The sequence below is a fragment of the Sapajus apella genome, unplaced genomic scaffold, assembly GCF_009761245.1.
Source record: "Sapajus apella isolate SASKATOON/1434 unplaced genomic scaffold, GSC_monkey_1.0 scaffold89, whole genome shotgun sequence".
Classification (NCBI taxonomy): Eukaryota; Metazoa; Chordata; class Mammalia; order Primates; family Cebidae; genus Sapajus; species Sapajus apella.
In genome coordinates, this window is record NW_022437029.1 from 3,144,451 (window position 1) to 3,159,589 (window position 15,139).

General features: G+C 42.2%; 1 protein-coding gene and 1 pseudogene across 6 annotated transcripts in view; one reads left to right on the top strand and one right to left on the bottom strand.

Moving 5' to 3' along the window:
- Window positions 1-15,139, bottom strand: part of AFF3 (AF4/FMR2 family member 3) — a 618,932-nt gene that overhangs the window by 156,170 nt on the left and 447,623 nt on the right. The gene's annotated exons all lie outside the window — the stretch shown is intronic.
- Window positions 370-745, top strand: LOC116534687 (annotated as a pseudogene).

Genomic DNA, 15,139 nt, shown 5'->3' on the forward strand with positions numbered 1-15,139 from the left:
CCACATCGCAACTATTCTAAAATTGACCACATAATTGGAAATAAATCACTCCTCAGCAAATGGAAAAGAACAGAAATCATACCAAACAGTCTCTCAGACCACAGTGCAATTCAGTTAGAACTCAGAATTCAGAAACTAACTCAGAACCGCACAGTTTCATGGAAACTGAGCAACTGGCCCTTGAATGTTGACTGGATTAACAATGAAATGAAGGCAGAAATAAAGATGTTCTTCAATACCAATGAGAATGAAGACACAACATACCAGAATCTCTGGGACACATTTAAAGCAGTCTCTAGAGGAAAATATATAGCAATAAGTGCCCACATGATAAGAAAGGAGAGATCTGTCTTCCGCCACGGTCGCCATTGGAGAGTAGCAGCCATGGCTCTTCCGTATCTTATGGCTGTGGGCCTCAACAAGGGCCACAAGGTAACCAAGAACGTGAGCAAGCCCAGGCACAGCCGCCGCCGCGGGCGTCTGACCAAACACACCAAGTTCGTGCGGGACATGATCCGGGAGGTGTGTGGCTTTGCCCCATATGAGCGGCACGCCATGGAGTTGCTGAAGGTCTCCAAGGACAAACGGGCCCTCAAGTTCATCAAGAAAAGGGTGGGGACACACATCTGGGCCAAGTGGAAGCGGGAGGAGCTGAGCAATGTCCTGGCCGCCATGAGGAAAGCTGCTGCCAAGAAAGACTGAGCCCCCTCCCCTGCTGTCTCCCTGAAATAAAAAACAGCTGCACCCAAAAAAAAAAAAGAAAGGAGAGATCTAAAATTGACACCCTATCGTCAAAATTGAAAAAGCTAGAGGAGCAAGATCAAAAAAACTCAAAGTCTAGCAGAAGACAAGAAATAGCTAAGATCAGAGCAGAACTGAAGGAGATAGAGATGCAAAAAACCCTTCAAAAAATCAATAAATCCAGGAGCTGGTTTTTTGAAAAGATCAAAAAAACAGACAGACCACTAGCCAGATTAATAAAAAAGAAAAGAGAGAATAACCAAATTGATGCAATAAAAAATGATAAAGGGGATATCACCACAGATTCCACAGAAATTCAAACCATCATCAGAGATTATTACAAACAACTCTATGCACATAAACTAGTAAACCTGGAAGAAATGGATAAATTCCTGAACACTTGCCTCCTCCCAAGCCTAAACCAGGAAGAGGCCGAAACCCTGAACAGACCCATAACAAGGTCTGAAGTTGAGGCAGCAATTAAGAGCCTACCACCCAAAAAAAGCCCAGATCCAGATGGGTTCACAGCCGAATTCTACCAGACATACGAAGAGGAGCTGGTACCATTCCTTCTGAAACTATTCCAAATAATACAAAAAGAGGGAATCCTTCACAAATCATTTTATGAGACCAACATCATCCTGATACCAAAACCCGGGAGAGACTCAACAAGAAGAGAAAACTTCAGGCCAATATCCATGATGAACATAGACGCAAAAATCTTCAATAAAATACTGGCAAGCCGATTGCAACAGCCCATGAAAAAGCTTATCCACCACGATCAAGTAGGCTTCATCAGAGGGATGCAAGGCTGGTTCAAAATACACAAGTCTATAAACGTAATTCACCACATAAACAGAACCAAGGACAAAAACCACATGATTATCTCAATTGATGCAGAGAGGGCCTTTGACAAAATTCAACAGCCCTTTATGCTCAAAACTCTCAATAAGCTAGGTATTGATGGAACGTATCTCAAAATAATAAAAGCTATTTATGACAAACCCACAGCCAATATCATACTGAATGGGCAAAAACTGGAAGCATTATCTTTGAAATCTGGCACTAGACAAGGATGCCCTCTCTCACCACTCCTATTCAGTATAGTACTGGAAGTTCTAGCCAGAGCAATCAGGCAAGAAAAAGAAATAAAGGGTATTCAAATAGGAAAGGAGGAAGTCAAATTGTCTCTATTTGCAGATGACATGATTGTATATCTAGAAGACCCCATCGTCTCAGCCCAAAATCTCCGGAAACTGATAAGCAAGTTCAGCAAAGTCTCAGGATACAAAATCAATGTGCAAAAATCACATGCATTCCTATACACCAATAACAGACTTAAAGAGAGCCAAATCAAGAATGAACTGCCATTGACAATTGCCACAAAGAGAATAAAATACCTAGGAATACAACTAACAAGGAACGTAAAGGACCTCTTCAAGGAGAACTACAAGCCACTGCTCAACAAAATAAGAGAGGACACAAACAGATGGAGAAACATTCCATGTTCATAGTTAGGAAGAATCAATACCGTGAAAATGGCCATACTGCCCAAGGTAATTTATAGATTCAATGCTATACCCACCAAGCTACCAATGACTCTCTTCACAAAACTGGAAAAAAACACCTTAAACTTCACATGGAACCAAAGAGAGCCCACATAGCCAAGTCAACTCTAAGCAAAAAGAACAAAGCAGGAGGCATCACACTACTGGACTTCAAACTATACTATAAGACTCCAGTAATTAAAACAGCATGGTACTGGTACCAAAACAGAGATATAGACCAATGGAACAGAACAGAGGCCTTGGAGGAAACACAACATATCTACAACCATCTGATCTTTGACAAACCTGACAAAAACAAGCAATGGGGAAAGGATTCCCTGTTTAATAAACGGTGTTGGGAAAGCTGGCTAGCCATGTGCAGAAAGCAGAAACTGGACCCCTTCCTGACACCTTACACTACAATTAACTCCAGATGGATTAAAGACTTAAACATAAGACCTAACACCATAAAAACCCTAGAAGAAAATCTAGGCAAAACCATTCAGGACATAGGCATAGGCAAGGACTTCATGACCAAAACACCAAAAGCATTGGCAGCAAAAGTCAAAATAGACAAATGGGACCTAATCAAACTCCACAGCTTCTGCACGACAAAAGAAACAGTCATTAGAGTGAATCAGCAACCAACAGAATGGGAAAAAATTTTTGCAGTTTACCCATCTGACAAAGGGCTGATATCCAGAATTTACAAAGAACTAAAACAGATTTAGAAGAAAAAACAAACAAGCCCATTCAAAAGTGCACAAAGGATATGAACAGATACTTTACAAAAGAAGGCATGCATGAGGCCAACAAACATATGAAAAAATGCTCATCATCACTGGTCATCAGAGAAATGCAAATCAAAAATACACTGGGATACCATCTCATGCCAGTTAGAATGGCCATCATTAAAAAATCTAGAGACAGCAGATGCTGGAGAGGATGTGGAGAAATAGGAACACTTTTACCCTGTTGGTGGGAGTGCAAATTAGTTCAACCATTGTGGAAGACAGTGTGGTGATTCCTCAAGGACCTAGAAATAGAAATTCCATTTGACCCAGCAATCCCATTACTGGGTATATATCCAAAGGATTATAAATCGTTCTACTATAAGGACATGTGCACACGAATGTTCATTGCAGCACTGTTCACAATAGCAAAGACCTGGAACCAACCCAAATGCCCATCGATGATAGACTAGACAGGGAAAATGTGGCACATATACACCATGGAATATTATGCAACCATCAAAACGATGAGTTTGTGTCCTTTGTAGGAACATGGATGAACCTGCAAACCATCATTCTCAGCAAACTGACACAAGAGCAGAAGATCAAACACCGCATGTTCTCACTCACAGGCGGGTGTTGAACAATGAGAGCACATGGACACAGGGAGGGGAGCACTACACACTGGGGTCTGTTGGGGGGAAATAGGGGAGGGACAGTAGGGGATAGGAAGTTGGGGAGAGATAGCATGGGGAGAAATGCCAAATATGAGTGATGGGGAGGAAGGCAGCAAATCAAGCTGCCATGTGTGTACCTATGCAACAATCTTGCATGTCCTTCACATGTACCCCAAAACCTAAAACAAAGTTTAAAAAAAAGTCAATAAAAAAAGTAAAATAAAAAAACAAATAAATCAATTTTCTAGGAGCTATGTTTAAAAAGCAAAAAAAAAAAAACCCCAAAAAAAAAACAAAAAAACCCAATGAAGTTATTTTTAATAATATATTTTACTCAACCCAATATGTTTTCCAAATATTGCCATTTTAACATATGAAAATTACTTATGATACTGCTTACTTTTTTTTTTGGTACAAAGTGTTCATAATCATGTGTGCATTTCACAATTAAGCCCACCTCCTGTTCACACTCCACATTTCAAGTGTTTGACAGCCACGGGTGCCTGGTGTTCCTGGACTGGACAGCACCAGTGACCCTGGCTGGGCAAGTCCTTCGTATCTTGGGTATTTCTTGCCCCACATTCAGTTTTCCACTGGGGGAGCCTCCCAGGGTGGGACGCTCAGATACTCAAGGCCTTTGTTGTTGACAGCTTGATTCATTTAATTCATTAGCTTCCCAACAACCAGGGGATGTACTGCTGGCTCCTACATTATGGGCATACACGTATTCTTTTTAGTCAGGTCTCTTGAGACAGCCTGGAAGTGTGCCCTTAAACTGCAGGGGAAAAAAAATCTGGGAAATGCCTTTTTCTGTAAAAGCTCTGATTTTACATGCATGCCCACAGCCATCACAGTCAGGGCTGCCACACAGGACAGAGAGGGAGGGGCCACTTTTTTTTTACTTTACTTTTATAAATCAACATGTTCAGGTCCAACAACTTTAATAAGCAGAAGATTTCTCAAATGAACAACACAGTATTCCATTTCCACTTTTTTTACTGGTAAGCAATGGGATTTCATTTGTAATGTATAATTCTGAGAATTCGTGGGCACTTATAAGCACTTTAATGTCATAAGATGATTGAGGTGATGAAGACACTGCAATAAAATCTCTGTGAAAACAAAGATGATCAATCACAGGGTCGTTTTCCCTAGCCAGGGAGCTCTCAGAATCTGTGAAAAGATTACTTGCTGGAAAAAACAAAAAACAAAGCACCAACCACTCCAACAGGGCTCTTTGCTGAACATTAGTCATCCCTTCCGCAAGAATGACATTCTCTCCTCGCAGCCTGACAGCCTCAGACAACAGTTAGCTGTCCAAACCCATTCAGACAAAATTGATTACTATTTTTTTTTTTTTGGTGAGGGGTGCAGATAAAATTCTCAAATGAATCGCCTGAGAAGTCAGTTTGACATAATATCCCATAAAATCTTTGCTGCTTGGAAGAACTATAAAAAGTTTCATTAACATAGAGCTTCATTCCACTCCAACTCTTTGCACCAACTTCATGGCACGTTAGAGCATCAAGGATCAGGTGATTTACACACAGGGAGCGGAAATCATTGCATCTCAGCCAAACAGTGTGCAATTTTAAGTGTCTATCTAACACTTCTATTACCCAAACTCTGCATTTAATATTTGCAAAAGGTCTAATCCAGGGTGTGCATCAGCATCCTGTACAGTTATAACTGCACTCACTTGGTTTTCTACAAAGAGAAGCAAATCTGGTCAAACTTATTATTATACTTGTATTGCTCTTTCTTCCTTCTGTATTAGACATGTCTCTGGAAGCCCAGAACTTGGACTAACAAGCTCTCCCACATCTTATAGCACAGTGTATGCTTTCTAACTATATAATAATGAAATTCTTCTTTTTTTCTTTTTTGGGTCAGGGTCTCACTTTGTTGCCCAGGCTGGAGTGCAGTGGCGCGATCATGGCTCACTGCAGCCTCAAACTCCTAAGCTAAAGTGATCCTCCTGCCACAGCCTCTGTAGTAGCTAGGACTACAGGCATGCGCCACCACGCCTAGTTAATTTTAAAAGTTTTTTGTAGAGGTAGGGTCTTGCTATGTTGCTCAGGCTGGTTACAAACTCCTGGCTTCAAGTGATCCTGCCAGCTTGGCATCCCAAAGCACTAACATTACAGATGTGAACCACCACGCCTGGCCTGATGAAATTCTTGATGGCTATAGGTAGGGGCCTGCCAGCCTTGCAGTTCCCTTTGTTCTCCCTTCCATTGTCTATTTGTTTCTAAGGGAGTGAGACTTCTGCAATACCCTGAAAGCTTTGAAGGCATCAAGTCTCTTAATCCAACTTCTCTGCCCACCTTACAATTTCAGTCCAGTGAAGAAATTCCACCTAGCCCTTGATAAGCAGAGACTAGAAGAAGTAGGAGAAAGCTGGCGAGGGCATGTTTTACAAGAATTCCAGTCAGCTTCCTGCAGATTTGAGAATCCTAAATGCCACGTGGAGTCCTGCCACCCACTCAGCTGGGCAGTATGGCAGGTGGAGTGAGATGGCCTTCCCGTCCAACTTCTGCCCATCACTGTCCTAGGTGTGGGAGTGTGTGTGTGTGTGTGTGTGTGTGTGTGTGTGTGTGTATGTGTGTGTGGTTGAGATTGTAGATTTCTTGCTTTGAAAAGGACTTTCCAGCCCAAAGAGCAATTGTGAAGAGCCCAGAGTTTTCACAGAGAAAAAATGCAAGTTTCAGGACTATACAGCAAAGGTAGTCAGGAAGAGCAATTTGTAAAATACTAAATTAGGTTTCTGTACATAACTCTATCATTAACAATAATTCTTTATTTCAATAGTTAGGGCATTCTGCTCTTGCAGAAAGGGCCTTGGAATCAGAATAAGAGGAAAATAGATCCTGGTAAAGACCCAGGTTCTGAGAACACCTTTTGGTATCTGACATCTCTGCGAGGCGTGAAGAGCTGAGAATCAGTGGATCTGAGTTCTAGCCCTAGTTCTGGTGTTAACTACTCAGCCATAACTTCCTTGTACTTTCTTTACAATGAGGACAATAAAACCAGCTCTATCTTCTTCACAGGCTATTGCTGAAGACAACATGCTATAATAGAATTGGAAGTGCTTTCACAAACATTGCTTTATGAACACAATGTAAGGTAGTGAACAAACACCTGCCTTTTGTGAATTTGCATGCTGCCAATATATCCAAGCCTGCATCATAAGGTCTCATTTGTGATGCTCTATGTTTGTTATTTTTTTCCTTTAAAAATTTTCGGTGTATTCCCAGCTGGTCAAAATATAATTCCAAGTGCGTATCATCTATAGAATTGGGCCATGGCAGAAACACTGTTGTTCCTGAACCTGACCCAAAGCTCCAAGAGCTAGCCCATCTCTGAACTTCTCACCAGCATGAAAACCCTAATTTAAGCTGTACAACAACAATCTCTAGATAGGCATTTCTCGTACTTGCCTTCGGACTACTGTTTTAGCAGCTTATTAGCGTTTTTTAAAGTTCATTTCTCCACCCACAGGATAGCTCCATATCTTCCAGCAGCACTAATGACGGAGTGTGAGGTCCAAGCTGGTATCTGCAGAGCGGTGACTGGCCAAGAGTCTGCCTCTGACTCATGCCTTAGGCTGCCCAGCATTGGGATGCTGGGGGGCTGTCGCCATAACATTTGCAGGATTTGGAAATTCCACCTCAAGCTCCATTCCCAGGGTGTTGATTCTGGCTAACCAGTTTTATGCAGAGCAATCCAAGCACTCTGACTCACTTTGAGAATCTGGCATTCTTGGGCTTTTGATATTGAGACAGTGGAAAACTTTTATATCAGTTTAGGTCCTGCCAATAATTTCTATCCATTTAAGCACTTGATCTTTTACATATTTACCAGGAATTTCCAAGGCTCCAATGGATAGAGTTAGTACTCTTCTGCAAGAAGAAACTGCTCCACAGCGCCGACAGTCTTGCATCCATACCCCCCTCCCCAAGAACATTTTAGGCATAAGCTTAGTTTTATTATTGTACCTTAGAGAAACCTTGTATTTTTAACTAGGTGGTAACTTTTTGTTCTATTAGTTAATCAAAAGAAACATAAATATCACCAAAATGTTATTTTTAGTTTGTACTGAATTCTATAAAAATGTGATTACCCTTTCTAACTTTATTCTTCTGATGTTAATATTTACATTTAAATAGAAAAAACAGTAAAGGGAGTGCATCAATGTAAGAGGAGTGCATCAATGTAAGAAAAGTGTATGGCTTTATCAAAATCTATAACAAACTTTGGTAAACAGAGATTTAAAAAACTCTAATCCCTTCACCAACTCAGAATGCCAGTTCCTTACAAAGCTGCAGACCGAAACAACCACACGTGGTTTCTGTGGATAAGACGTTTAAATGATGCAATCATTTTGGGATAACAATTATATAATATAAAGGTTTCACACGAAGGTGTTATAGCTGAAAAACCACTGGGTTTTCCTATGAAGGCAAAAAACCCTCTGCTTAGGTGCCTGACGATGTGCCTCTCCAGCTGACTGCCACCTTCCACCGCTTCACCTGTGGCTTTTGCTGGTTTCTGATGGGCACCCTTTGATCTTCGGGTTAGTCCAATTTCCTAGGCCACTGGGTCATGGGCAGGACATGAAAAGGTAAGAAGAGGGATCATGTGGTTTACCTAAATAACACTCGTTTAATAACAACATCAAAATTCTGGATGTGAGAGGACCTATGACCCGGCCTACTAAAAGTCTCTCATCTTCTGTTGTATTTTCCTAAACCAAGTGAACTTCTAGGGACAAAGTACCTTCTGGGAGAATTAAACTGAGACTGAATTTGTATCTCAGATGGTAGTGCCCACAGAGGTGGGTCCACTACCCACAGGCTTCCTTCGGCTTGTGTCCCAGGTTTATGGGAGAACTCTTCTCCTTGCCCCTCAATCTAAACACACAAGTGCAAAACAGGATTATGGACATAGGGCATGGGCAATTTCATCTACAGCTGTGCTGATCTCTGTCTTACTCTTTCAAGTCACCACAATGCCTTCCTTCTGTTCAGAACCATAATTGTTTCTGTTATAAATTATTTGTGGGCAACTGCTGAAAGGGAACTGAGGGGTAAACATGATTCTAGCCAATCGCATTCTGTGGTGTCTATGGGCTTCCTAACACAGCGGAAGCTTCCTGAATTTAGGGTCATCTCCATCTTGCAGAATTGGATTTCCACCAAGGGCTCCTGCTCCCCATTTAGTATGGAAGCAATTGGATTTTGCAAATAACATTCCTGATGTTTTGGGCAGTATCTACTCTGCCTGCAAGGTAAAAATGAGTCCGTGGGAGAACATCCAGCTGCTGGGACTTGCTTCAAAGCCTTTCTTTTATTGGCTCCTCTTTGGTGCTCAAAATCCCCACATTCATATTCCCATTTTTATTTGAGGTGAAGGCATTCATTAAAATCTTCGGTTAAGATACAAATTGCAGGAAGATAAAGGTAGGGACTTACAAATTACATTCTTAAATGCCACCTACATTTTGGCTTATATCACTTATTAAATCCTCAGTACAAATTGGTTTGTCAGCTCGGTTTACCTTAAAGTGTCCTGAGGGAACAGAACACAAGGCAGAGAAGCCTGGGTGGGAGAATTAAGTATTAGGAGCTGGGAAGTTCCAGAGCTTGGAACAACGTCCAGAAGACAGACTTGCAACTGTGCAGCAGAAGGACAAACTGTTATCTGTTAGTGGAGGATGGGGACGGGGAGAAGGAGAAGGCACAGAAGGAGGAACAGAAAGGGCCAAAGACAACGTCTATCGCCAGCTCTGCTGGGGCTGACCTTGTTCTCCTGCCTGACCTCCTCGGAATGAGTGTGAGGCAGTCATGTGTACTCAGGGATTGAGGAGGCCCAACGCTTTCACACTTTGTAAATTCCTGGGGACCATTCCACACTCATACTGAAAGGGACAGTGTGGCCCAGACTGACAGAATGTCCAGGACCAGAGTACTAGGCATGCTGGACTCCATAGGATTTAGGATGCCACAGTGGCCAGTGAAGTAAGCTGGCACTCTGGGTTAGATGGCAAAGTGGGGACGTGTGGGTATGGATGTGGGTGTGTGCGCAAGGTGGCAGCAGGGTAGACTGGTAACACTCACGAGGTGCTCTCACGCATTTTTAGCTTGGGTTACAAACGACAAATGGCGCACCAAAGTGAGGTGTGCTTGTGCAGACAGAGAAAGCCAGGGCCTGCTAATGCCCAGGAAGCAAAAAGGAAAGAACATCTCTTTGGTACCTCATGACTTCCTGCTAGAGGCCTGAAGTCACTGGCATACTAGAGGATTCTGTTGCATTCTCACCGGGTATGTTGTTTATGAGACAGAGTAAGACTAGAAGAAAACACACAAAAATAGAAAGTTGCTTCTTTGAGGATGATGAGTATGTTTTCAAAAACTTTAAATTTGAAATATTTATAGATTCATAAGAAGGTGTCACAAAATGTACAGGAAGTCCTCAGCACTCTGTACCCAGCCTCTGCCAAGGTTAGTGTCATGCGTAACTGTAGTAAAGTGTTGAAACCAGGAAACTGACATTGGAACAATCTGCAGAGCTTATTCAGATTTCACCAGTTATGCATGGACTCATTTGTGCATGTGTGCGCATGTAGCTATATGTAATTTTATCACACGTGTAGCTACATGAAACAATCAACCACAATCAAAATATTTAACCATACCATCCCCACAAGTCTTTCATGCTAGCCCTGTATAGTCAGTCACCCCTGAACCCCAACCCTAATCACAAGTAACTACTACTCTGTTCTCCATCTCTATAATTATGCTATTTCACAAATGTTATATACGTGGAATGTAAAGTATCTATCCTCTTGAAATTGGCTTTTTTTCCACTCAGCATAAATTTCCTGAGATCCATCCAAGTTGTATGTATTAATAGTTCATTCTTTTCATTGCTGGGTAGCATTCAACGGACATTTAGGTAGTTTCTGGTTTTTGGCTATTGCAAATAAAGCTGCTATGAACCTTCATGTACAAGTAGCTGTGTGAAAATATATTTGTATTTCTCTGGGATATACGCCCAAGAGTGCAACTGCTGGGTCCATTTTAAGCTACAAAAAGAACTATCAAACTATTTTCTGAAGTGTCTATACCGTTTTACATTTTTACCAGCAATATGTTAGTGATCCCGTTATTCCACATCCTGGCCAGTGTTTGGTGTTATCATTATTTTAGACATTCTTGTAGGTGTGTAGTGATATCGCATTGTGGTTTTAAGATGCATTTTCTTTTTTTTTTTTTTGAGATGGAGTCTCACTCTGTCACCCAGCCTGGAGTGCAGTGGCATTATTCCAGCTCACCGCAACCTCTGCCTCCCAGGTTCAAGCAATTCTCCTGCCTCGGCCTCCTGAGTAGCTGGGATTACATGCGCAGACTACCACGCCTAGCTAATTTTTGTATTTTTAGTAGAGACAGGGTTTAACCATGTTGGCCAGGCTGGTCTAGAACTCCTGACTTCAAATGATCTGCCTGCCTTGGCCTCCTAAAGTGCTGGGATTATAGGTGTGAGCGAGGGGCCGGCCTTAAGTTGTATTTTTTAGTGGCTAATAATGTTCGGTATCTTTTCATGTGCTTATTTGCCATTTGCATATTCACTTTAATGAAATGTCTGTGCATGTCTTTCATCCATTGTTGTAATTGGATGGTTTCTTTAATGTTAAGGTCTGGGAGTTCTTTATATATTCCAGATACATGTCTTTCGTTGAATATGTGGTTTACAAATACTTTCTCTCAGGCCACAATTTCTCTTGACATAATTTCTCTTAGTAGGTCTTTCACAGAGCAAAACGTTTTTAATATTGATGAAGTCCAGTTTACCAATTTTTCCTTTTATGGATCAGGCTTTTTGTGTCAAGTCAGAGACCTATTTGTCCATTTCCAGGTCCCAAAGATATTTTCCTATGTATTCATATTCGTTTCCTACAGCTGCTGTAAGAAATTACACAAATTTGGTGGCTTAAAACACCACAAATTTATTTACCATTCTGCAGACGAGAAGTCCAAAATCAGCATCACTGGGCTAACATTAAGATGATGCAGGGTTGCATTCCTTCTGGGGCCTCTAGAAGAAAATCCATTTCCTTGTTTTTTCCAGTTTCTAGAGGCGGCCTTTCTGGACTCATGGCCCCTTTTTCCATCTTCAAAGCCAGCAGCACAGTATTTCCAAGTTTCTCACTGGCTCTGCAAAGTTCCTTACACCATGTAAGGTAATATACTCACAGGTTTTAGGGATTAGGATGTAAATGATATGGCAGGGGCTGGGGGGTCATTATTCTATCACAGTTTTTTTCTTTTCTTTCATTTTTTTTTTTTTGAGACAGAGACTTGTTTTGTTGCCAGGCGCCAGGCTGGAGTGCAGTGGTGTGATCTTGGCTCACTGCAACCTCCGCCTCCCAAGTTCAAGCAATTCTCCTGCCTCGGCCTCCCGAGTAGCTGGGACTACAGGCGCGCCACCACGCTCAGCTAATTTTTGTATTTTTTAGTTGAGAGGGGGTTTCACCATGTTGGCCAGGATGGTTTCGATTTCCTGACCTAGTGATCTGCCCTCCTCAGCCTCCCAAAGTGCTGGGATTACAGGCGTGAGCCACTGCACCCAGCCTATCACAGTTTTTTTCTAGAAGTTTGAATCCATTTTCAGTTAATTTTTGGATACGATGTGAAGTTTGGGTTGAAGTTCATTTTTTTTTAGCCTATGAATGTCCAATTGTTTCCACACCATTTATTGAAAAAGTTCCACTCCACCAATCTCTTGTCTTTTAATTGATATATTTAGACCATTTACATTAAAAGTAATTTTTGATAAGTTAGTATTTAAGTCTGCCATTTTCTTTCTTTACTGTTTTATTCCTTTTGTTTCTCATTTCTCTCTTTTTTTCTTTTTTGCCTTCATATGGATTACTTGAACATTTTTCTTCTTTCTTCTTTTTGTTTAGAGGCAGAGTCTCACTCTGTCACCCAGGCTGGAGTGCAGTGGTATAATCATAGCTCACTACATCCTCAAACACCTCTGGCCTTAAGAAATCCTTCTGCCTTGGCCTCCCAAAGCACTGGGATTACAGGCATGAGCCACTACAACTGGCCTTGAACATTTCTTAGAGTTGCATTTTGATGTATTTATAATGTTTCTGAGTACACTGCTTTGTACACAGTTTACTTATGGGTTGTTCTTAAGTATTGCCATACACATGGATAGCTTATCACAGCTTATCGGTGTCAATGTTTTACCACTTATAGTGAAGTACAGAAAGCTTGCCTCCATTGAGATCTCTGTATCCTCTCCAGTTCTAAAATATAATTATCTTAAGTATTTCTTCTACATTCACTGACCAGCACATCAGATGTCATTGTAAATTCTGCATCACCATTTCTCTCATCTGATGAAAGAAGCTCATGAGATAAAGGACAGTCTAGTATGTTTATTTCTATTTTTATTCATCCTCTTCTCCCTGCTCTGAAAATCCCAGCTTTGTGCTGTTACCATTTTCTTTCTGGTGGAGAGTTGTGTGTGTGTGTGTGTGTGTGTGTGTGTGTGTGTCTGTGTGTGTGTGTGTGAGAGATGGAGTCTCGCTCTGTCACCCAGGCTGGACTGCAGTGGCGCAATCTTGACTCACTGCAACTTCTGTCTCTTGGGTTCAAGCAATTCTCCTGCCTCAGTCTCCTGAGTAGCTGGGATTACAGGCACCCGCCACCATGCCCAGCTAATTTTTTTGTGTTTTTAGTAGAGACAGGGCTTCACCATGTTAGCCAGGATGGTCTTGATCTCCTGACCTCATGATCTGCCTGCCTCGGCCTCCTAAAGTGCTGGGATTACAGGCATGAGCCACTGCGCTCAGCCCCTTTAGCTATTCTTTAAGGGCAGATCTACTAGAAACAAGTTCTCTTAGTTTTCTTGCAGCCATGCTAGAGACTTGTATGCCTTAAAGTCAACAGTGGCTGAGTCTGCTGGAAGACCTAGCACCTACCCACATGGCACTCTGTAGATACTAATATGCACCACCTCAGCTCCTGGTACGCTGGTAATGGCCAATGCTAGGTGGCCAGGTGCAGGCTAGGCTCCCCTTGCCCACATGTGGTGGAAATTAGAGTTGAGGCCTATTCTCAAGAAAGATCCCTCAGGAGGTCAATCAAGGAGAGGAGTGCTGTGAAATGTATCTTCAGTAGCTCAGTGGGGTCAGAATAGTGTTCTAGAAGTTTGAGTCTAAAACATGTGAGCCTTGAAATCCTTGAACTTCTAGAGTGACCTTGAGGTGTCAGAGCCACTCCTATATCCTGTGCCTTTACTGGCACAGGCCCCAGGCCTGAAGGTACCACATATAACACACCCTCATTCATGCCCAGAGGTGTACCTTACAGGAATAAGAATATAGCCATTCATTATGGCTCAGACCTCAGATGTCAAAAAACCCTTAGCAGAAGGATTGGGTAAGAGCTCCAGGAAGACATCAAAGTTAGAGATCTTGATCTGGGAGGCATCTGGACACAGACGAGAACGGAGGCTATAGGAATGCATGAGATCACCATGAGAAGAATATAGAGGAAAAGAAATGGACCAAAGGCTGAACCCTGGTAAGAGTACCTAGAGGATATAGTAAGATGGTGGCAAAGAATAGACAGTTTGAAGAATGCCTTGTCAATGAGGCTCCACGCTGCAAAGAGGTCAGGAAGTTAAAGACCGGGAAGAGGTCACAGGTTTGGCCCAGTGGCCACTAAACCATGGAGGCCCACAAAGCACAGATGCTGGGAACCTGCTGTGAGGGAGGAAGGGCCGGTGAGCGGTTAAAGGATGGGAAGGGAGAGTGTGCTCAGTAGTCACAATAGTTGTTGGACTTGCCTGTTATTGTATTGTTTGGGAAAATATGGACATGTTATAAGCCTAAGTAGGAAGAACAATTAAGAAAACAACAAGAGAGGGACTGGGAGGGGAGGATGAGAGAAAGAATGAGGTCAAGAGCACCAGAGGAGAAAAGGATGAGGCACTTCTTCCTGAGATGGGAGAGAAGCAGGCATGAATCAAACTAGAAGTAAGTTTAAGGTAAAAAAAAAAAAAAATGGAAATTTAGGATGCCGCTCCAAATGCATTACACAGCTGACTAGCTTAGATTTCTTTTGCATTAAACCCTTTGGGTTGGCTGGGCATGGTGGCTCACACCTGTAATCCTAGCAGTTTGGGAGGCCGAGGTGGGTGGATCACCTGAGGTCAGAAGTTCGAGACCAGCCTGGCCAACATGGTAAAACCCTATCTCTACTAAAAACACAAAAACTAGCCAGGTGTGGTGGTGTGTACCTGTAGTCCCAGTTACTTGGGAGGCTGAGGCAGGAGAAATCACTTGAACCCGGGAGGCAAAGGTTGCAGTGTGCCAAGATGGTGCCACTGCACTCCAGCCTGGGTGACAAGAGCAAAACTCTGC